This window comes from Mustela nivalis, assembly GCF_964662115.1.
Source record: "Mustela nivalis genome assembly, chromosome: 16".
Classification (NCBI taxonomy): domain Eukaryota; kingdom Metazoa; phylum Chordata; class Mammalia; order Carnivora; family Mustelidae; genus Mustela; species Mustela nivalis.
The window spans coordinates 36803529-36827531 of record NC_139035.1 but is presented as its reverse complement, the minus strand read 5'-3'; the positions used below and the strand labels follow the sequence as shown (position 1 = coordinate 36827531).

Genomic DNA, 24003 nt, shown 5'->3' with positions numbered 1-24003 from the left:
TTGATTTTCCGTTCTTTTCTCTCTTTTTCTTTTTTTGTTTTAATTACTATATTAGAAAAGCTTTTATGAAAGTTCCAATCTGTCTTAGCTGTGCTAAGGCGAAAACAAAGAAATGAGTCTGTGACTGCGCTTGGGCCAAAATTCAAGGGCACCGAATTCAAATACACGTCAACATCAGGTGGTAGAAACAACCAAAATGTGAGAGCAGGTTGGCTGGGAGAAGAGCCACCAGCTCGCAGTTGGGCCCGTTTTGAAGATTCTCATAGAAAATAATAGCCTGGAAGAGATTTCTTTCCTTTTGCTAATAGATTTGGCTGTTCCTTTCTGGGCAAACCCAGACCTCTAAAGTGAAAATATCTTCACTGTCTCAGGAAAGAATCATCGCTGACCTTTAGTTGTTTTTACTCCAGGATACCTGATCACCAAACAGCTGGGTGAGATGAACTCTCCCTTTAAAAATAAAATAACATTAAGTGATTTGTGCAGTGATATCTGACAATTTATTTCTGCAAGAGATGTTTATTACAGTTACAACCAGCCTCATTAATACTCGTTGTGAGTAGTTTCTTACTCTTAAATTAAAAACAACAACAACAACAACACATATTTCTTTAATCTGGAGTGGACTAATGCTTGAATTTCTATCATTATTTGTGTTAACGATCGCTGTTTCGCTGCATCTTTTTAAAGCATTTTTTTTTCTCACAAGGGAGAAGTTAGCAAGTTCTGTATGTTTGTAACAGATTTTTTTAAAAGATTTTATTTATTTTATTTGACAGACAGAGATTACAAGTGGGCAGAGAGGCAGGCAGAGAGAGGGGGAGGAAGCAGGCTCCCTGCTGAGCAGAGAGCCCGATGCTCGATCCCATGACCCTGGGATCATGACCTGAGCCGAAGGCAGAGGCTTTAACCCACTGAGCCACCCAGGCGCCCCTGTAACAGATTTTTTTAAAAAGATTTTATTTATTTATTTATTTGAGAGAAAGACAGAGCAGGAGTGGAGAGAGGAACAGGATCAGAGGGAGAAGCAGACTCCCCGCTGAACAGGAAGCCCAGCACCGGGCTGGATCCCAGGACTCTGGGATCATGACCGGAGTTGAAGGCAGATGCTTAACCAACTGAGCCACCCAGGTGACCTGTAACAGATTTTTTTTTTTTAAGACAGGAACAATAGTAGAGAACAGAACAATTCGTGACTGAGAAAGCCGTTGGCTTGGAGGCAGGATATGGAACAGCGGGTAGGGGGCACGCATAGGACCAACCTTACCTACATCCGGGCTGCTTAGAGTTGGTGATAGCTGTTTCTTTTCAGTTTCTCAACGGCAATGGGCCTTAGGGTCACAATTCAAATGACACAGGAAGATCATCACTTAACAAGGCTGGCCATTCCCCACATCAATCATAATTTAGGTGACTTCACCATATTATCTGTTTTACTTTGCTGTCAATGACAGTGTCATTGGGAAATGTGACCTGTCCCCTCCCTTCCTCTGGAGGTTGTTGCCAGGGAGAAGAGTGAGACCTGCAAGGGCAAACTGAGGGTCTCACGTTGAGATGATCACTGGGTGGCTCTTCCCAGGTGATGCCTGTCTGATTTTGCCGCAGTCAGGAGGACTGTGGAGATGAACAGCAGAACCACAAAAGCAGTTTACCAGTCGGACTCGAGAGTGTCAAGTGTTGAGGGCATCAGGTTAGGGTGATGGGACTGATGGCAGAGAAGGGAGGAAGAATCATTCATTACTTAAGCAAGTATCTCACAAGCGCTTGATACAGGCTTATTGAAGCAGGTGTTGCTAGGAAATAAAAGCAAAACTAAAACAAGGCACCCTCCCTCTAACAACCCAAAAATCCATGTGGGGACACAAAATGTCCGGAGCAAAATAAGTGAGTGGAAGGTCAGAGCTGTTTTCATGAGACCTCAGGGCCACGTACAGGAATTCGGGGCCAGGAGCGGGCATTGTAGCTGAAAGGCATGTAGAGGAGGTGGGATTTTGGTCTCGAACTTTACACTTAACAGTTGTCTCTTTCCATTGAGCATGCCTGAGAATTTCAAATAATGTAATTTTTCAACACACTTGGGAGTCCGGTTAAGGATGGAATAGAAGTCGGGACACCTGGGTGGCTCAGTTGGTTAAGCAGCTGCCTTCAGCTCAGGTCATGATCCCAGCGTCCTGGGATCGAGTCCCACATCGGGCTCCTTGCTCCGCAGGGAGCCTGCTTCTCCCTCTGACTCTGCCTTCCACTGTGTCTGCCTGTGCTCGCTCTCGCTCGCTCTCTCTCTGACAAATAAATAAATCTTAAAAATATATATATATATTTAAAAAAAAATAAAAAAAATTTTTAAAAAAAAAGGATGGAATAGAAGTGACAGGATATTCCTCTGGGTCCACGGGACTGGTGGGAACAGGATTAACCGTAGCAGACAGGATTAGCTTACATTTACAGAGTTCTGCTGATACTCCAACCTCAGAATAAAATCAGCTTTTTCCAGAACAAAGCAAAAACCCGTCTTTGCGACTCTGGGAACATATTCATGGACTGCTGGAGCTTTCCAGCTCTGCTTCATGCAGCTCTGCCTGGAGCTCAGCCAAAGGCTGAGCAGTGTCTCACTCCGTAGCTGGGGATTCAGAGCAGACGTTTCTCTCCATTCTTCACGGGAGCCTGTCCCCATGGGAAGCTGTCAAAGACACAAGCCTGCCCAAACCATGCTCTTCGGCTGCTGGAAAGAAAGAAACAGAAAAGAAACATTCCAACTGTGTGAGATTTCAACATGTCATAAGCACAGGGAATGGGAATTCTAAGGATGTTGAGCACAGAAGGAACCTGAAAACACGGAACGATGACTTGTCCCACTGGGGATGCCTGAGAATTCTCTCTTACTCCTAGAGCATGATTTCAGTGGTGTCTTAGTTCTTCTCTATGCAGGAGTCTTCTATCTTCCCCTTTTGTTTCTCTCTCAGCTCTAATTAAAAACAAACAAACAAACAGACAAACAAAAAACAGAGAGAGGTTTGGGGTATCCAAAAGAGGGTCATATGCATCCTGCCTGGTACACTCCGTGAGCACTATCCCGGAAGCAATGGGGAGCTCTCGTCCTCCCTGCTCACCTTCCCCAGCATCTCATATTTTCCCTGGAAGGTTATTGGCCAAGCCCCATAGGCACGAGTGAGTCCAGAATGCACTAGGTTTAGCATCCAACGAGCCACTGTGAGACCCCTGGTTTCAAAGGGCGTGGCTGTTTCTGCCTAGAATCTGGCCTCCCCAGATTTCTGCCCTTTAAACATCGTGGTAAGAGATTTCTCCGGACACACAGTGAGATGGTTCTACTGCAGGAAAGTGTTAACTGCATCGGTACAATAGAAGAATGTGGCCGTTGGTCAGTAGTTTCTTTGTGGCTCAGAGTCAATAGCGACCAGATTCTCAGCTTTCTTTGGCTCTAAGACTGCTGATTCCAGAGAATAGCTTCGTAAAGCATTTCTAACAGACACCATATGGGTGTGTGTGTGTCTTTCTTTAAATTCCCTCCTACAGAGAGCTAGTTTTTCCTTACTCACCCTCTTCTGGATACTGCTGTATCTGTTTAAAGAACTATAAATAAAAAACCAAATCCTTCCCATAAATTAGCCATAAAAGTCAGAAATTTTTTTCTTTTTTCTTTTTTTTTCTTGGGAAATATGTTTTTTTCCCAGAGACTTTTGTCTCATTTACAAATGACAAAGGACTTTCTCAGCGTAATTGTCTTTGGGTAGGCTGGTCACAGTCAGGGATGCCAGAGACAAAGATATTATTTCTGCTCTGAAATATTTTGTATTTTTTTTCCATTTTTTAACAAATTTAATTCCGGTGTATTAGTTTCAGGGGCACAACGTAAGGATGCAACAATTTTATACATTATTCAGTGCTCAGCATGGCAAGTGTACTTTTAGCTTCCTTCACCTATTTCACTCACCTTGCTGGGCTATTGTAAATCATGCTGCTTAGACAGAAGGATCCATATATCTTTTCGAATTCATGTTTTAGTATTCTTTCACAAATACCCAATTGTGGAATTATTGGATCATAATGTAGCTCTATTTTTAATTTTTTGAGGAAACGTAATACTGTTTTCCACAAACATTTTGTGAAATTTCCACAAACATGCTACATTCCCACCAACAGTGCACGAGGGGTTCTTTTTCCCCCACATTCTCACCAACCCTTGTTTCTTGTGTTGTTGATTTTAGCCATTCTGACAGGTGTGAGATGATCTCTCATCATCATTCTGATTTGCATTTCTCTGATATGAGTGATGTTGAACATCTTTTCCGGTGTCTGTTGGCCATCTATGTAGTCCTTGGAGAAAGGACTACTGTATATGTCTTCTACTACTGTATATGTCTTCTCTCCATTTTAAATTGGATTATTTATTTTGTTGGTGTCAGTTTGTGTAAGTTCTTTACGTAGTTTGGATACTAACCCTTTATCGGATATGTCATTTACAAGTATCTTCTCCCATTCCGTAGGTTGTCTTTTAGTTTCATTGATCGTTTCCTCTGTTGTGCACAAGCTTTTTATTTTGATGTAGTCCCAATGGTTCCTTTTTGCTTTTGTTTCTCTTTCCTCAGGAGACAGATCTACAAAAATGTCGCTCTGGCTGATGCTGGAGAAATTACCACCTGTGCTCTCTTCAAGGATATTTCTGGTTTCAGGTCTCACATTTAGGTCTTTCCTCCATTTTGGGTTAATATTTGTATATGGTGTAGGAAAGCAGTCCTGTTTCATTCTTACGTGTGTGTAGCTGCCCAGTTTTCCCAACACCATTTGTTGAAGAGATTTTCTTTTTCCCATTGCATATTCTTACCTCCTTTGTCAAAGTTTAATTGACCATACAATCATGGGTTTAAGTCTGTATTTAGACCCTGCATCAGCTATGCTTAAATTCATAAGAAAATGAATGTTTTACTGTCTTTAGGGCCTGCAGTTTCTTTCCTGCTTTAAACTAATAATGCTTCCAGATTTTGTAACAAAATTCATTTGCAAAGCAGAGACTCAATTGTGGAATGGGGGAGAGGTTGCAAAGTCATTTGGGCCTATAGCATGGGTAGATGGCCATCACCTGCTGTTTGTATAAATTACATCTCTCTCCTTGATTAGGACTAGATGTATTTGCACAATTAGCGATGATTTCATCATCACATTATACCATTCTGTAGTCCTAGATCAATGAGTCATTTAACAGTGTTCCTTCTGTCCAGATGACACCCGCCCCCCCAAGAAAAAATAAGTTCGCTGCCAACTTTCCTGTCTTTCCAGGAATATTTGGGGACGGAGGGAATTTGATAAACTACAGAAGTTTATAGGCCTTGATTTATCCAAAGATTTTTTAGAAGACGTTAGTTAGTACTGGAATTATATTTTCCAGTTGTCTATATTAGAGGTCATTAGATAAATGCATAATGCTGTGACTCAGGGGATGCTCAAGTGTGTATCACCATTTGCAACTGACATTTGGGCTCCAGGCCCTCTGGACACTCACACAGACACAGTACGTTTGAGTTGATGGCAGGAGTTAGAATCCACCTATAGGCTTAAGGTTAACTGAAGACAAAAAAAAAAAAAATGCTTCTCTCCCCCTCAGGCTGCTGCTGAGCAACCTTGGAGCATCCCAGGGGCAGAAGCAGCCAGCTGGGTTAGGCACGCCATTTGGCACATAAACCATGGGGACTCTATAGAGCAGCAGAGCCTATAATTCCCAAAGTGAGAGTCCAAGAGGGAAAGGGGAAATAAATATATCTCACCCGAAGTAAATTCTAACCAGTCACAACTCCCTTTGGAAGAAATCAGCTCAAAATGTCCCTAGGAGTTACTGAAGTTAAAATAGTTCAGCGATAACCCCGTAAAGATAGGCAGACGCCAAGGGAAGGCAAAATTTGGGTGAAACGCTCTTAACCTGGCCAAGGTCGTTGCCCAAATATGCAATTATCCGGGGGTGGGGAGAGGTTTTGCAGGTGTGGTCTATGTGTAAATGGGGGATTTACAGTTCAGTTTTTAAAAAAATTGTTCCCAGCGGTGGCCATCTCCTGAGCCAGAATGAGGGTTACCAAGCAACAAGAGAAACAAAGGCAAGTTTCAAGAAGTTCATTAATCCTCACAGCTGCAGGGCTTTGGTTCCCTGTTCTCCACCCTAGTGGAAGAGACATTTCCAGACAGAACTGATCCCTCTTCTCTCCATCTCCGCACCCACCACACCCTCATCTCCCACAGCACTCTGTTTACATTGTTTATTTTAGCACAAAATACATTTTGCCTTGATGCCATCCCTTTTAAAGTGGTCTATGGGTTTTCCAATTAGATCACCGGCCCCTTTAAGGCAGGGTTCATGTCCTTTTTTGTTTTACTGACTTGGGGCCCCAAACAGTATCTTCCTATACGTAAGAGTTTACAATATATTGAATATTATGTATTAATTATTTTTGCCTGTAATGTTCCAACCTTCCTTTAAGGCCTATCTCAACGGTTCCCTCTTGGAAGAACCCTCCTCTTATCTCCAGTGTGTTCTCATTTCTCTCTGAGTTGGTACAGAATTCCTTTACCTCTTCCGTGAAGCTTATTTTGCCTTATAGTATAGTCATTCCAGTTTGGCCGTAACTGTTCTTCTTTGGGATAGAAGCAATGTCTTCCTTGGCCCAATATCCTTGGATATGAACACTTGCGCAGACTTGCTCATTGACTTACTCATTCCTTCCTTCTGTGAATATAACTGAGGAGCAACTGTATGGATTCTGTTCTAGGGTTGGAGGGATAAAGTGCATATAACAGACATGTCTCACAGAGCTTAAAGTCTCAAGCGGAATTTTGACACCTAAAGAGAAAATTAAAGCTCAGTGCTTTGTTGCGATACAGAGACCATGAGATTACTTGACCCTATTCAGGGGACCAAAGGAGACTTACTGAGAGAGCGACATGCATCGTGAGGCTTAAGGAATGAACGAAACGTATATGCAGAGAACAGGAAGTGAGAGAGAGAGACAGGGATATTTAAGACGCGGAGAAGGAAGTTTAAAATTTCAAATTGGCTCAGATAGAGAATGTGTGAAATTTACATCATATGTTTCTCTGTAGAAAACGGAACCCGACAGGAGCAAGGCATAAAAAGGAGAAAGCTCGGTTCATATAGATGACTGAGCTAGCAAGAAATTCCGACTCCCAGATCAGTTCTCTCTCCTTTAAATATTTATATTTCTGCATTTGTTTTGAGAGCAAGGCTCTTTTCCATCAGCATCCTCGTGGTAATCTGTTGATGCAGAAAATAAATATATGTAAGCATTTGATGAAGCTGATGGTGCTTTAAGCCATTCTACCTTCTGGTTAAAGAGTGTTCGCTCTGATGATTCACCCTTAAAGTACGAGAATAGCTTGCAACAAGTAAGTTGGCAAGTAAGTACTTAGAAGTAAGAAAGTGAATACGTGGGAAACATTTTTACAGTCTGTGAGCACATCGACCTGAATGTGACCTGGCAAAGTTGGTTTCAGGAAACCAACATCTACAGGGTTTTTGTTCTGTGGATCTACAAAGTTTCAACAGGGAAAGAGGAAATGGAACTATAAATAGACAAGACCATTTAATTTATCATCCCAACTGGGATGATAAACACCTTCAGAGTCAAATGGAGAACACGGAACAACTATGTGTCAAGAAAACAGGGGCAAACTGGGACCACCCACATATACTAGGACATATAATCATTCTATCTATAAATAAAAAATTCCCAGATTTAGAAATCTTCATGAGCATGGTTTCTTTCTCCTTGCCTTTAGTCTAGACCACACTTTACATAGACACTCTGAAAATAGTTGATGTGTAAAGAATGTTCTTTTCTTAACTATATCCTAGAAAACAGGAGAATCACACCCCCTTCCCTCATCCATGGTAAATTGGGTCTTTCATCTCTAATTACAAAATCTCTCAAAATTGCCCCACTGCATCGTCAATGTTCATGAGTTTGAAACAATAAGCAGTATATATATCGATCTCTTCCCAATTCCTGCCAATGGCTGGTCTTTGACTCCAATTCCTATCTCACAGAGCCCCCAAAACCCTTGTAATTTCCCGAGCAATGGGAACATCTGACACAGGGCTCCTCAACCCCTTGGAATTTCCCAGGTGATAGGAGTGTCTTGTGTTCTAATGAGGCAACTCTTGGTTGACTTTTGAATGGAGGCTGGTCACCAGAAAGACCAATCCATGATTAGAAGCTTGAAACTTTATCCCCACCCCACCCCTCATTCTCCAGAGAAGGGAGGGGGCTAAAAATTAAGTTACTAGTAGATCATGCCTACATGATGTAGCTTCCATAAAAATGCCCCAAGTATGGGGTTTGGGGAGCTTCCAGATTGGTGATTACATCCGCATGCAGGGAGAGTGGTGTATCCCAGCCCCACAGGACAGAAGTTCCTGTGCTTAGGAACCTAACAAACCTTGCCTTATGTATCTCTTCATCTGGCTTTTCATTTGTATCCTTTAAAATATCTTCTGTAATAAATCGGCAATCGTAAGTAAATTGTTTTCTTGGGTTCTGTAGACCCCCCCTAGTAAATTACCAAACTTGAGGAGAAGGTTATAAGAACCTCAGATTTGTAGCCAAGTCAGATAGAAGATATGAGTAACCAGGAGAACCATTACTTACAATGGGTGTCTAAAGTGGGGGGCAGTCTGGTATGATTGCCCTTCACCTGTGGAGACTGTATTAACTCCATACAGCGTCAGAATAGCTTGGTGTGGAAAACATACACATCTAGCGTCAGAAGTGTTGTATGAGTAGAGGAAAACGGAATTTTTACCAAACAGTGAGCCTCCAGAACTACCTAACACTCTAGATCAGCATTGCCCGATAGAATTTTCTGCAATAATGGAATGTTTTCTATGTACACTTTCCAATAGAGTAGCCGCTAACCACACGGACTATCGAGGAGTTGAAATATGGCTAGTATGATGGAGGAACTTCGTTTTAAATTTTAATTATCATTAATTGAAAAGTGAATTCAAACAACTAATGTGGCTAGCAGCTACCATATTACATAATGCTTCTCTAGACTACTGGGAGTAAAAAGGATGACATGTGTATCGTAATAAGATAAAAACAAAACATTTTTCATTTTCTTGTCCGGTGTTCACACTACACCACCCAGGATCTTAAGAGGCCAAACTCTTAGCCTTTACTTTTGTCCGAGAATCAATTTCATCTCTACTAAATATAAGAAAAGAAAAAGAACTTAAAATATATAGATATCAAGAGTATTTGTGGAACTGAGAACTTATTTGTAGATCCATTGTAATTGAAACACTGTGGAAAGATTTATACTACTGGAAAAGACGGTGAACATGGACAAGAACTTCCTCACCCCATCCTATACAATGTATTAAAGAAATGCAAAATTTCTCAAGAAAGCCCGATTTCTACCAGAGCTTTCTATAACAGTATCTTAAGGCTCCAAAGCCCTCCTTCTGACATTTTGTTCTTCATAAAAGAGGACAAGTTTTAAAGCAATTGATATACGTAAGATTTCCCAATCTCATCAAATGTATTCCTCTCTTCTGTCCTCTTAAGCTCTTTGAATCTCTTCAGTGGCTCTTACTAATTTCTGTTTTGTGTTGACTGCATAACTAATACAACTGCAAAGTGAACAAAGTGTAACTAAAACACTGCAGAGTGAATGCCGTGGAAGGCAGGTTCATCGTGTTACCTCTCCCACTTGAGTAAGCACTTGAGGGCAAGCACTGTATATGCCACAGCATTAGGTATTGTTCTTCATGCATAGTAAGTTTGTTACGAAATATTTGTTAGTTCATTTAGAATTTTTTTCTTTGTAGATAACTCACATTTTGTAAAAACTAAGTTTCTGGAATGAAATGGGATAAGGTAAGTTCTTGACTTTGACAGCAAGCCTACTGTCAGAGAGTCATAGGAACTCATGAGTCCCAATTGCAGAGCCTCTAGATCAGTAATGTGGATATCATAATTGAATATAAATTTTAGAGGGTGGTAGAGACAATCCCAAGCACACTGCATGCTCAGTACCGAGCCCAACACAGGCCTTGATCTCATGACTCTGATATCATGATCCAGCCAAAATCAAGAGTTGGTCACTTAACTGACTGAGCTACCCAGGTGCCCTAGGACTGATGTTTTTCTCTTAAAATAATAAGCTGGTATCGGTCTTTTGGAAAGCAATATGGAAATTTCTACCAAAAGCCTTTGATATAATAATTTTGTATTTGAGACTCATTCTCTTTTTTTCTTATTTATCTTACATCAGGAATTTAGCATCTCTTTAAAAATTGAAGTATAATTAACATAGAGTAATTATATTAGTTGCAGGTGTACAGTGTAATGATTCAACAATTCTATTCATTATTCAGTGTTCATCATGATAAATGTGCTCTTGGTTTCCTTTGTCTATTTCACCCATCTCCCTCTTCCGCTCTGGCAATTGCGAGTTTGTTCACTGTATTTTAAGAGTCAGCTTTTTTGTTTGTATCTTTTTTTTATTTGTTTATTTGTTTTGTTTCTTAAACAGATTCATTCTCAATGAAATAATTTTTAAACCACTTTACTGAAGTATGATTGATATACCAAAGCTATACATACCTAATATATGCAACTTGTTCAATTTGGAGATAAGTATACATCCATGAAATTATCACCCAATCTATGCCATAAACACCTCCATCATTACTAAACATCTCCTCCCATCTTTTTTGCTTACTATTAGTTTGCGTGTGTAATCAGATCACCCGCCATAAGATCCACCTCCTTACCAAATGTTCAACTATGCAACACAGTATTATTATTTACTATGCTGTTAGTAGCTCTCTAAGACTCGTTCATCTTGCATCACTAAAACTTTGCTCCCTTTGATTACTACCTCCCTGTTTTCCTCTCCTCCCAGGCCTGGGCAATCACCATTCTACTCTCTATTTCTATGAGTTTATTTTTAGACCCCTCAAAAAAGTGCATTATTTGTCTTCTGCATTGGCTTATCTCACTTATAATGTCCTCAAGTTTCATCCTTATTGTTGCAAATGGCAGGATTTCCTTATTTTTTTAAGATCGAATAATATTCTATTGTATGTATATACTTCTTTATCCATTCATCTATCAAAGTAACCTTTAGGTTGCTTCCATGTCTTGGGTGTTGTGAAATATGCTGCAATGAACATGGAGACCAGATTACTTCAAAATTATGATTTTTTTTTTACAGATTTTATTTATTTATTTGACAGAAATCAGAAGTAGGCAGAGAGGCAGGCAGAGAGAGAGGAGGAAGCAGGCACCCTGCTGAGCAGAGAGCCCAATGCGGAGCTTGATCCCAGGACCCTGGGATCATGACCTGAGCTGAAGGCAGAGGCTTAACCCATGAGCCACCCAGGCGCCCCCAAGATTATAATTTCATTTCCTTTGTGTATAAACTCAGAAGCAGAATTGCTGGATCTTTTGGTAGCTATATTTTAAAACTTTTTTTTACAAGATTTTAAAAATCTATTTATTTGATGAGGGGGAAGGAGAGCAAAGAGGGAGAAACAGACTCCCCACTAAGCAGAGAGCCTGATGTGGGGCTTAATCCCAGGACCCTGAGATCATGACCTGAGCTGAAGGCAGAGGCCCAACCCACTGAACCACCCAGGCGCCCCCAGTAGATATATTTTTAATACTTGAGTAACTTCCATACTGTTTTCCAAGGTGACCATACAAATTTACATTCCCAGCAGAGCACAATGTCTCCCTTTTCTCACCACCCTCACCAACATATGTTATCTTTTGTTTTGTTGAGAATAGTCATTCTAACAGGGACAGGGTGATATCTCATTGTGGTTTTGATTTGCATTTCTCTGACCACTACTAATGTGGACCATCTTTTCATATACACGTTGGCCATTTGTATGTCTTCTTTAGAGGGATTTCCATTCGGGTCCTTTGTTCATTTTAAAATTTGATTTATTTGTCTTTTTTGCTATTGAGTTATAGGAGTTCTTAATATATTTTGGGTATGAATCCTTTATCAGATTACAGTATACAAATATGTCCTTCCATTTCATATCTGGCCTTTTCATTCTGTTGTTTCCTTTACTTTGCAGAAGGTTTTTAGTTTGATGTAATCCCACTTGTCTATTTTTGCTTGTCTTGCCTTTCCTTTTGGTGGCATAAACAGAAAAATCATTGCCAAGGCCAATGTCAAGAGGTTTTTCCCTGTGTTTTCTTCCAGTAGTTTTATGGTTTTAGGACTTACGTTTAAGTCTTTAGTCCATTTTGAGTTGATTTTTGTGTATGGTATAAGGGTCCATCAATGAAATAATTTAAATACTGAGAAAATGTTTATATAGGATGCTCATTTCTGCCTTATTTGTAATGGTGAAAAACTAAAAATCGCCTAAGCATTCAACAATAGGAAAGTGACTAATAAATTACCAACCAGTTACAAATGTGCCATTGTAAAACTATTTTAGAAGTTGTCATTGGCACTGGAATGGTCACAATATAATATTAAGTAAAAATAATATAAGAAAAAAAAGGGGGGGAATTCACCAAGATACTGAGTAATCACTTCTTATGGGTTCACTTAGATGTTTACCCCCTTTAATTCTATATATTTTACTTAATGTCAATGATATTAAATATGTAGGAATGTGTAATATGTGATTTGACATTAAGTATTTCCTCTTTTTTAGAGATAATTCTGACTAGCAGAGACTTAGGATAAGAAACTTACAGAAAGCCAAGTACTCAAAAATCATATGTTTTACTTGTTTGTTTCTTTTTTGCGGAGAGAGGAAGGTAGATGGCTTGCTGGGTTTTAATCCAGCATCTTGATTTTGAAAAGTAGGCTTAAATGCTTAATATTTTTGTGGTCAGATAAGTGAGAAATGGTCAGTAATGAGTTCCAAACTGAATAGTGACAAAAATATTAACACAAAAATGTATCTCAATTTTAATACAAACTGATTTTTTAAAAATGGGCTTTGTATGGGTGCCTGGGTGACTCAGTCGGTTAGTGTCTGATTCTTGATTTTGGCTCATGTCATGATCTCATGGTTGTGGGATCAAGCCCTGCATCAGGCTCTGCACTGTGCATGAAGCTTGCCTGATTCTCTCTCTCCCTCTCCCTCTGTCCTTCCCTTCCCCCCACCTCCCCTGCTCACAAGCTTTCTCTCTCTTAAAAAAAAAAAAAAAAAGGTTTTGTAAAATAATAAATAAAAGAACAGCCCTCTTAGGAAAAACCAGTATAAACAATGGGACTATATGGTGGGTATATTTTTATCATAATGTAAAGCCTCGTCTTCCAGTGTAAGTCTTGCACCTTCATTACTCCCTGTGAAGAATCTTGGGCTGCTTTCTGACCAGCAGATTTTTTTTTTTTAAACAGTCAGTATTTGTGTAGGACATAGACTAAAAGAAAAAAGCAATGGCAAATGGGAGAGGAAAGTTTGGGGAAGTCCAGATGTAATATTGTAGGTGATGTGGTAGATCTAGCAATCTCTTTGGGACCCTGAATGCCCATCAGTTGAAAGTTCACTGCAGAAGCTTTGCAGCGAATAGGCAATTAATACGTAGTAAATGAATTAAAAATGGGGGGGGGGAGTGTGGGGAACTGTGTTTCAACTGTTCCCCTGAATTTACCTAGATGTCTACCAAGCCACTGTGAACACCCACAAAATCAGCCTGAGATGTAAGATTTTATGTCTGAATCTCAATAGGGGTCTCAGAGATTCTCAGGAATATCAACAGAGGATCATCAGTGAGAGGTATGAAGGACAGAGTTGTGAATGAGTGGACAAATGTCTGAGGATAAACAGAAGGGAATGGGGATCACCAGAAGGTAGCCACTGGAAAGTAATGCCCCGGTGTAAAAGCATCCTGCACCTGGGAATAAGCGATAGCTCAGAGACCAGTGGCAGCATGATGGGAAGAGACTGGTAACAGTGCTCAAAGAAAACACAGGGGCTTAAGGGGCAAATGTTGGGACCTGGTGGCTACAGGCATGGACCTGAGCCCATGGACCCAGGGCCAGCTGCTTCTGGGGCCCTGGCGGGCCTAGACCTGGATTGCTGATGGTTTTGGTGGCATGGGGTGCAGGGTACAGGGACAAGTGGGGGCCAGGGTCCACCACTGAGAGGATCACTGGAGGCACACACTACTTGTGGGAGGCTGCTGTTTTCAGTGGTACTTAGAGAGGGGGACACTGTGTGTTCCAGAGGATTCAGAGAGGAGCAGACTGTGGCTTCTCTCCTCTGAGGTGGAGGTCTGGGTGCAGATATTTTCCTTTGCTCTGACCCTCCTAAAAGGTGCAAAAAGCTGCCAGAGAATGAAAGCTCAGAAAACCAGTTTCCAAGAAGCCCAGCCCCTTGATAGGGGGAAGGGCAAATCCTCTAAAGCAGGATTGACTAAAAAACAATGTGGTATACTCCTCCCCCAGAAGACAAACTGAAAGAAAAAGAGGACAACAATCCCAGGTCCCCATAAAACTATAAAACACCAACATCAGGGGAAAATAGTATATTAAGCTCGTGGTGTTGTCTGACAGCCCGTGATACAGCCTGTGATACAACTTCTCTCTCTCTCTCTCTCTTTAAATTCTTTCTCATGTTTCTTCTATTTTTTTTAACCTACTTATCATTTCAACTACATGTTTAATACAACATATTCCATAGTTACTTTTTACCTTGAACTTTTTTTCACACATATGCTTTTTTCTTTTTCTTTATAGATAGATAGATAGATATAAGCTCCAATGTAGACCTTTTTTCCATACATATATACCAGTTTTAATTTCCCTGTATCGCTGGGAAGTAATGTTCTCTAACAAAGAGAACAAAATACAGGAAGACTTGAAATACCATTCTTCTCCCACATCAAGGGATTATAGCCACTTTCCCATCACCCTCTCTTTCATTTTCTTTTTTTTTGGGGGGGGGGGGTTGTGGGTATTTTTGTTTGTTTATATTTGCTTTTGTACTTTAAAAGTCTTATTCTTGGGTTTCATTTTGCCTGTTTTTTGTTTTGTTTTTTTGTTTTGTTTTGTTTTGTTTTAGTGGTGGTGGTTTCCAGTTATCTGAACTTTCCCAGTGTGCCTTGCCTGGATTGTGGTTGGTATTTTGGGCTGTATATCCCCTCAACCACAACTCAACAGAATGATTAGGAGGAGGAACTTCCAACAAAGAAAAGACCCCAAAACAATGGCCTATTCCACAGACCTAATGGATATGGCTATAAGAAAGATGTTAGAAAGACACTTCAGGATAACAGTTTTGAAAATAATAGCTAGGCCAGAGAAAACTGTTAATGGCTGCATAGATTATCTAAGGGCAGAAATGAGAGCTGGTCTGGCAGAACATAAAAATGCTGTCGGTGAGATCTAATCTAATCTAGATACTCTAACAGTTAGGGTAAATGAGGCAGAAGAATGAACTAGTGATCTAGAAGACAAACTGATAGGAAAGAAGGAACAGGAGGAGGCCTGGAACAAACAGCTTAAAATCCATGAAAACAGACTTAGAGAAATAAAAGAAACCATGAAATGTTCCAATGTCAGAATTATTGAGATCTCTGAGGTGGTGGATAGAGAGAGGGGTTAGAAGATATATTTGAGCAAGTCAGAGCCAAGAACTCCCCCAATCTGGGGAATAAAACAAGCATTCATGCCCTAGAGGCAGAGAGGACCCCTCTCAAGATCAAGGAGAACAAACCAACATCCCAGTAGGTAATAGTAAAACCTGCAAATCTTAGAACCAAGGAAAACATCTTAAGGGTAGTTAGGGGGAAGAGATTCCTTACGTACAGGGGAGGAACATCAGAATAATGTCAGACCTGTCCACAGAGACCTGGCAAGCCAGAAAGGGCTGGCGAGACATATTCAGAGTACTAAATGAGAATAACATGCAGCCAAGAATTCTTTATCTGGCAAGGCTGTCATTCAGAATGGATGGAGAAATAAGGAGCTTCCAGAACTGGCAGAAATCAAAAGCATATGTGACCACTAAGCCGGCCTGCAAGAAATATTAAAGTGGGCTTTAAAAAAGAAGAAAGACCCCAAGAGTGATATAGAACAGAAATATATGGAGACAATCTATAGAAACAAGGACTTCACAGACAACATGATGACAATAAAATCATATCTTTCAATAATCACTCTCAGTGTGAATGGCATAAGTTCCCCATGAAATGGCACAGGGTTGCAGATTGGATAAAAAGACAGGACCCATCTATACGCTGTCTACAAGAGACTCATTTTGAACCTAAAGATACATACAGACTGAAAGTAAAGTGATGGAGACCCATCTTTCATGCCAATGGACCTCAAAAGAAAGCTGGGGTAGCAATTTTCATATAAGACAAATAAGATTTTAATCTAAAGACTGTAGATTGTTAAAGACTGTTAGAGATACAGAAGGATACTATATCATTCTTAATGGGTATATCCAACAAGAGGATTTAACAATTGTAAAAATCTATGCCCCCAACATGGGAGCAGCCAACTATAAGCCATCTGTTAACCAAAATAAAGAGACATATTGATAATAACACAGTAATAGAAGGAGACCTCAACACTCCACTCTTAGCAATAGACAAATCATCTAAGTAGGAAATCAACAAAAAACAAGAACTTTGAATAATACACTGGACCATATGGACCTGATAGATATATACAGAACATTCCACCCTAAAACAACAGAATACTCATTCTTCTTGAGTGCACATGGAACTTTCTCCAAAATAGATCACATACTGGGTCACAAATCAAGTCTCAATCAGTACCAAAAGATTGAGATTATTCCCTGCATATTCTCAGAACACAATAATCTGAAACTGGAACTCAATCACAAGAAAAAGTTTAGAAGAAATTCAAACACTTGGAAGCCAAAGACCATTCTGCTCAAGAATGTTTAGGTCAACCATGAAATCAAAGAAGACTTAAACAATTCATGGAAACCAATGAGAACAAAGACACATTGGTCCAAAACCTATAGGATTTGGCAAATGCAGTCCTAAGGGGGAAAATACATAGCCATCCAAGCTTTAGTAAAAAAAAATAGAAAAATCCTGAATACACAAACTATCTTTACATCTTAAGGATCTGGAAAATCAACAACACAAGAAGGGAAATAATTAAGGGAATAATTAAGATAAGAGCAGAGATCAATGAATTAGAAACCAGAAATACAGTAGAAAACATCAATGAAACTATAAGTTGGTTCTTTGAAAAAATAAGATCGATAAATCACTGGATAGACTTATCCAAAAGAAAAGAAAAAGATGCAAACTAATAAAATCATGAAGGAATGGGGAGAGATCATGACTAACACCAAGGAAATAAATAAAATATCGGAAATTATTATCAACATTATTCCAATATATTAAGCAACCTAGAAGAAATTAATGCATTCCTAGAAATCTAGAAACCACCAAGATTGAAACAGGAAGAAATTGACAACTCGAATAGACCAATAACCAGTAAAGAGATTGAAGCAGTGATCAAAAACTTCCCAAAAACTAAAAGTCCAGGATCTAATGGATTCCCTGGGGAATTCTACCAAACATTCAAAGAAGAAATAATACCAATTCTTCTGAAGCTGTTTCAAAAAGTAGAAACAGAAGGAAAACTTACAGACTCATTTTATGAGGCCAGGATTACCTTCCTCATCAAAAAGGAGAATTTTAGACCACTAAGCGGGCCAAAATTTTCAAGATCTTAGCTAATGATACATTAAAAGGATTATTCACCATGACCAGGTGGGATTTATCCCTGAGATGCAAGGGTGGATTAACATTTGCAAATCAAAATGTGAAAGAACACATAAATAAGAGGAGCAAGAACCACCTGGTCCTCTCATCTGACACAGAAGAAGTATTTGACAAAATACAGCATCCTTTCCTGACTAAAACTCTTTAGAGTATAGGGATAGAAGGAACATCTCACAATTTCATAAAATCCACCTATGAAAAACCCACAGCAAATATCATTCTCAATGGGGAGAAGCTGAGAGCTGAGAGAAATTGAGATTAAGACCATGACAAGGACACTCACTCTCGCCACTATTGTTCAACATAGTACTAGAAGTCCTAGCAAAGAAATAAAAAGTACTCAAATTGACAAAGAAGAAGTCAAACTCTTTCTCTTCACAAATGACACGATACATTATGTGGAAAACTCAAAAGACTCCACCCACAAATAATTAGAACTTATACAGCAATTCAGCAATGTGGCAAGATACAAAATCAATGCACAGAAATAAGTTGCTTTCATATACACTAACAATGTAGCTGTAGAAAGAGAAATTAGAGAATCGATTCCATTTACAATAGCACCAAAAAACACAAGATAGCTTGGAATAAACCTAACTATAGAGGCAAAGGATCTATACTTAAGGAACTACAGAACACTCATGAAAGAAATTGAAGAAGACACAAAAAGAAGGAAAGACATTCCATGCTCATGGATTGGAAGAATAAACATTGTTAAAATGTCTATGCTGCCCAGAGCAATCTATACTTTCAATGTCATTCTGATCAAAATACCATTGGCGTTTTCAAAGTGGTAGAACAAACAATCCTAAAATGTGTATGGAACCAGAAAAGGCCCTGAATTTCTGAGGAAATATTGAAAAAGAAAAAACAAAGTGGGGGGCACCATGTTACTTGATTTCAAGTTATATTACAAAGATGTGATCACCAGGACAGCATGGTACTGGCACAAAAACAGACACATAGACCAATGGAACAGAATGGAAAGTCCAGATATCTACTCCCAACTCTATGGTCAAATAATCTTCAACAAAGCAGGAAAATATAGCCAATGGAAAAAAGACAGTCCTTTCAATAAGTGGTGCTGGGAAAATTGGACAGCTATATACAGAAGAATGAAACTCAACCATTCTCTTACACCATACACAAAGATAAACTCAAAATGGATGGAAGATATCAATGTGGGACAGGAATCCATCAAAATCCTAGAGGAGAACATAGGCAGTAACCTTTTGGATAACAGCCACAGCACCTTCTTTCAAGACACATCTCCAAAGGCAAAGGAAACAAAAGCGAAAATGAACTTTTGGGACTGCATCAAGATAAAAAGCTTCTGCACAACAAAGGAAACAATTAACAAAACAAAGAGGCAACCCACAGAATGGGAGAAGATATTTGCAAATGACACTAAGACAAAGGGCTGATATCCAAGATCTATAAAGAACTCCTCAAACTCAACACCCAAAAAACAAATAATCAAGTCAAAAAATGGGCAGAAGACATGAACAGATAATTCTCCAGAGAAGACATACAAATGGCTAACAGATACATGAAGAAATGTTCATCATCAGCAGCCATCAGGAAAACCAAATCAAAACCACATTGAGATACCACCTTATACCCATTAGAATGGCAAAAATTGACAAGACAGGAAACAACAAATGATGGAGAGGTTGTGGATAAAGGTGAACCCTCCTACACTGTTAGTGGAAATGCAAGTTGGTGCAGCCACTTTGGAAAACAGTGTGGAGAGTCCTCAAAAAATTAAAAATAGAGCTACCCTATGACTCAGCAATTGCACTACTGGGTATTTACCCCAAAGATATAGATGTAGTGGAAAGAAGGGCCATCTGCACCTCAATGTTCATTGCAGCAATGTCCACAATAGCCAAACTGTGGAAAGAGCTGTTATACTCTTCAACAGATTAATAGATAAAGATGTGGTCCATATATACAAATGAAAATTACTCAGCCATCAGGAAGGATGAATAATTAACTTTTGCATCAACATGGATGGGACTGGAGGAGTTTATGCTAAATGAAATAAGTCAAGCAGAGAAAGTCAATTATCATATGGTTTCACTTATTTGTGGAACATAAGGAATAGCCTGGAGGACATTAGGAGAAGGAATGGAAAACTGAAGGGGAGTTAAATTATGAGAGACAATGGGCTCTAAGAAGCTGAGGGTTTTAAAGGGGATGAGAGTGGGGGGATGGGCGGGCCTGGTGGTGGGTATTAAGGAGGGCATGTATGGCACAGAGCACTGAGTGTTGTACAAAAACAATGAATCATGGAACACCACATCAAAAATTAATGATGTACTGGGTGGTGACTAACATAACATAGTAAAAAAAAACAAAACATATTTTTTCACATGTGAGTTCATATTTCACCTATTTGGGCCACTAGTTCTTTAGAGTTTTCTTCTGGTGAAATTTGTCTTTTTCTAACAAGGTGTAATTTAAAGAGTATAGGCTAGAAAAGAGTTAAAAATTGTAGAAAAATCTGAGAAAGGTATAAACACAGTCTTTTCCTGGAGGATTTGCCATTTAAAACTGCAGCTGTTTTTAATGCTAGGTATCCTTGGTGGCCAGTGCCTCATGAAAGCATAGAAGCTGCAGAGAACAGGGTTCAAATGCTCCCTGAGGGCATGGCTTGTAGCTTTCCACTCATTATGGAATCCAGCCTTGAGAACCGGTGCCCCTACTGAGCCCATTGCATTGTCCCACCAGAGAGAGAGAAGAGGTAAGAAGATTTGAAGAATTTGAAATGGAAGACATTTGGACAGTGATTAAATTTAAGGGCTATAAAAATTTTTAAGTCATCCTTCATTTGGGTATGCAAAAAAGGAGCCAGAGAACATATATTGTAGGCTGGTAGTAGGCTGAACGAAGGGATAGAAGATAAGGTTGAATGAAATTTCTTGTTCAGTATCCTTGGGGGTATGAGATGGATGAATAGTTTTCCAGTTCTCTGACTTTTGGTTTCAATAATATCAAAGGATCTTTTTTTTTTTTCTTTACTTCCTCCCCTGATTTTTCCTGCCTTTATCTCCTTGGTCCTGAGGGAAATTCAAGGGTTGTCATAATTATGCCTAACATTTCAAAATCATATTTAATTTAATCAAGCCAATTTGCATGGACAGACATAAAGGCTTAGAGCCAGAGAGATTGAATCTGGTCCCTCCTCCACTACTTCCTAATTGTGTGTTCTTGGGCAGCCACTTAACCTCTCTGGTTCTTAGTCTCCTTGCATGGAAAAGGAAGATCAATGCTACCCACTTCTAAGGATTTGTTGTGTGTAGTAGCCCAGAGCCTGGTGCATTGTAACTACATAGTAGATTTCCGTTGTTAGTATATGCTCAACAAATCTGTTTCAGGCTCTCTATTTAATATATAACTCCTCACCTTCAGAATCAAGGTAAGATCAAAGATAGACAAATGCAGTATAAGGAATAAGACGAGGCCATTAGAAAAAGGAAGGAAGAAGAGAAGGGAAGGAGGCAGGGAGGGTGGGAGCATGGGCATCACAGTAACTAATACAGGAGTCCAGGGAAGAAAGAGATCACAGGGATGAGTCACTCTCAGACCGAGCTCATCCGACCCTCACCACAATTCTGTGATGGAGGTATGAGAATGATGAAAGCATTTGACAGGATGGAAAAACCAAGTGCAGAAAGGTCCCAGCTCCACTTCCGCAGCTAGAAAATAAAGTCATGTATTAAGAAAATTCTGAAGTTTCTTTCTAGGCTGTAATTCCATTATTCTTTGACTTTCCCAAAGTAAGCCTACTTGTTACTATGAGACTTGATACTAGAACTCACATTTCTTGATTCTCAGCCCAAGACTTTGTGCCGAAGCCAGAAGTGCTTGGGAACTAGGAGAATCTTGCTTTAGAGGAAAATGAAAATTTCAGCTGTGCAGAAATATCCCCCTTTCTTCTCTCCTGGCACCATTTTCACACAGGCTTAAAAATTGTCAGTATCATGGCCCTAACAATGTGTCTCCAAATGTGCTCATGCCTCAGGGATGAATTCCAACTTCAGATGTCAAAGTCCTCTCACTGTGTTGTAACTACACCCAGTTCTTACATGCTTCTGGGGTTTGCTCAGTTCTCTGTCAGACTTCCCCACTCAGGCTTCCCTCCATGCCAGAAGAAACAAATCTTTTTACCTCTTGGTCTTATTTCCTTTCCTTTTAGTTGTTTATTCTATCAAAAAAAAAGTCAATCTTGCTTTCCAGAATAAATATTTAAAATTGAAGCTCTACTCTTCTCTCAAAAGACAAAAGAGGCAACCCAACAGAAGACTCTGTCACACACTTTGAAGGGTCACAGAAGAGACCAGGCATTTATACTTGTGGGTGCGTCAGTGCAAATGTGACTATACACTCTGCCTGTGGTGTACTTTATGGTTGGCTTCTTTAGACTCCAATTTGATCTGAAGTCCAAAGTGGCCTCAGCTCCCCAAAGACCTTAGGGCCTTATTTTGTTCCAAGAGACAATGCCATAGCAATGTCATGTTTGCCTGGTTACAAAGACTTCCACAGAGGCCAGCATATTCCTGGCAAGGTTTAGCAGGCACTGAATTTGAAATAACTATTAGATCTCTGTAATTTGGTTTCGACTGCTTTTATTCAATGGATCCGTTAATAAGGATGCATGTAGTAAATCCTTATTATGTGGAGAAGGGGAAATATACTTGACAAACTTTTTTAAGTGGAGAAGTTACATTTGTATTGAAGGTAAAAATATTACTTTTGGGTGTGCTTAGTCATGTTTAAAAAACCATTACTTTTACTTATTCGATGATGTGTTCTTACTGCCCTCAACCAGCACCTAAAATAGACAAATGCTATACCATGTGTGATCCACATACACGCTAAGAGCAACAGGACATAGGTGTCATAGCAGATACGATGCAGTGCAAAAACTAGAGGCCTTAGACATGCATTTGACATCTTCTAACTAAAATCTTTACATCCTGACCAAGCCATCAATATCCCTCTATATAAAGTGGTGGTAATAATAGCATCTTCAAAGTATTATTGAGAAGGCGTACGTGAAGATTACTTGTAATTAAGGCATGGATGTGCCTAAAAGTACCTGGCACATAATAAATGCTCAGTAAGGATTGTTAAATCTGAACTAACTGAATTTCAAAGAACATACTAAAGGATGGGCACAATGAAAAGAAATGAGAAAGAATGTAGTTTAGTAATGGGCGGAGAGATCTCAGAGATAACATAGGCAAGTAAAAGAAGAAAAGAAAAGGTCCAGCAGGACAGGAGGAAAAAGTGGGTCCACATGATAGGCTGTGGATATGGTAAAGATATCTTTGGATCTTTGTGCTTGGTGAAGCTATTTTCTGACAAATTAATAAAATGATATTTATAAAAGCATAGAGAGGCTAGCAATTAATAAACTTAAATGAATCTTAATATTTCTGAATTCATGGTAGCTTTTTAAATCATTTTTTTTTAATCAAAAGATTCTTTAAAAAAAAGATTCTAAAAAGTAAAACCACAATGATACAAGGATCTAGATTCTGACATTCAAAAAGAGTTGCAGTCCTGGGTTGGAAACGATTTGTTCAGACTGAAACTGAGGGACTGTAAAACCTCATATAAGATCTCACACTCTGGCCCAAGAAACTCCTTGATTCAAGGTATGCCATTGTATGTGTTCTCCGATAGATCCAACAGCAAGCACACTTTCATGATCCAGGCGGTGAGTGTCAGCTCATAGACGCTTTCTCTGGGTGGAGTTGGGAGAGAGGAGAGGCAGGGGCAATGCAGTGAAGCTGCCTCCAGGGCCTCCGGAGACGGAGTCTTGGCTCTTCTAAAACATTGGCAAAGTGAACTGTGGAGAGTGTGCTTGTTGGGGGAGGCTGATGCCAGCCTTACAGCTGCTAATTAGAAGGGGAAATCCTCTACTGAAAGTGAGGGTGCCGCCTGTTGGGGAGACGGATAGCTGTTTGAGAAAAGTGCTAAAAGTAGAAAATAGACGAGGTTGAGGACTACAGGGAGCTGATGAAGAAACACAGCACTGGTGCTTCAGTTCGGATGGCTTGATGTGCGCTGCGTGTCTTATTTTCTCCAGCAGATCATCTGAAGAGGTAGATACAGGCAACAAGGCGGTCCGTGGAGCTTTGGTACTTGGCCAGGCAGGTCCAATGAAAGAATGACAGGGTACCAAAGTTAAGGGTGTTGGAAAGTAAAATGGAGA

At 39.7% G+C, this 24003-nt stretch overlaps 1 long non-coding RNA gene across 1 annotated transcript in view; it reads right to left on the bottom strand.

Annotated features, from left to right (window-relative positions):
• The window catches only part of LOC309849385, a 48202-nt gene that overhangs the window by 5866 nt on the left and 18333 nt on the right, over positions 1 to 24003 (bottom strand). Inside the window, exon 3 of the long non-coding RNA XR_014303679.1 lies at positions 390 to 444. This is a non-coding gene — a long non-coding RNA (uncharacterized lncRNA). The remainder of the gene's footprint in view (positions 1 to 389; positions 445 to 24003) is intronic.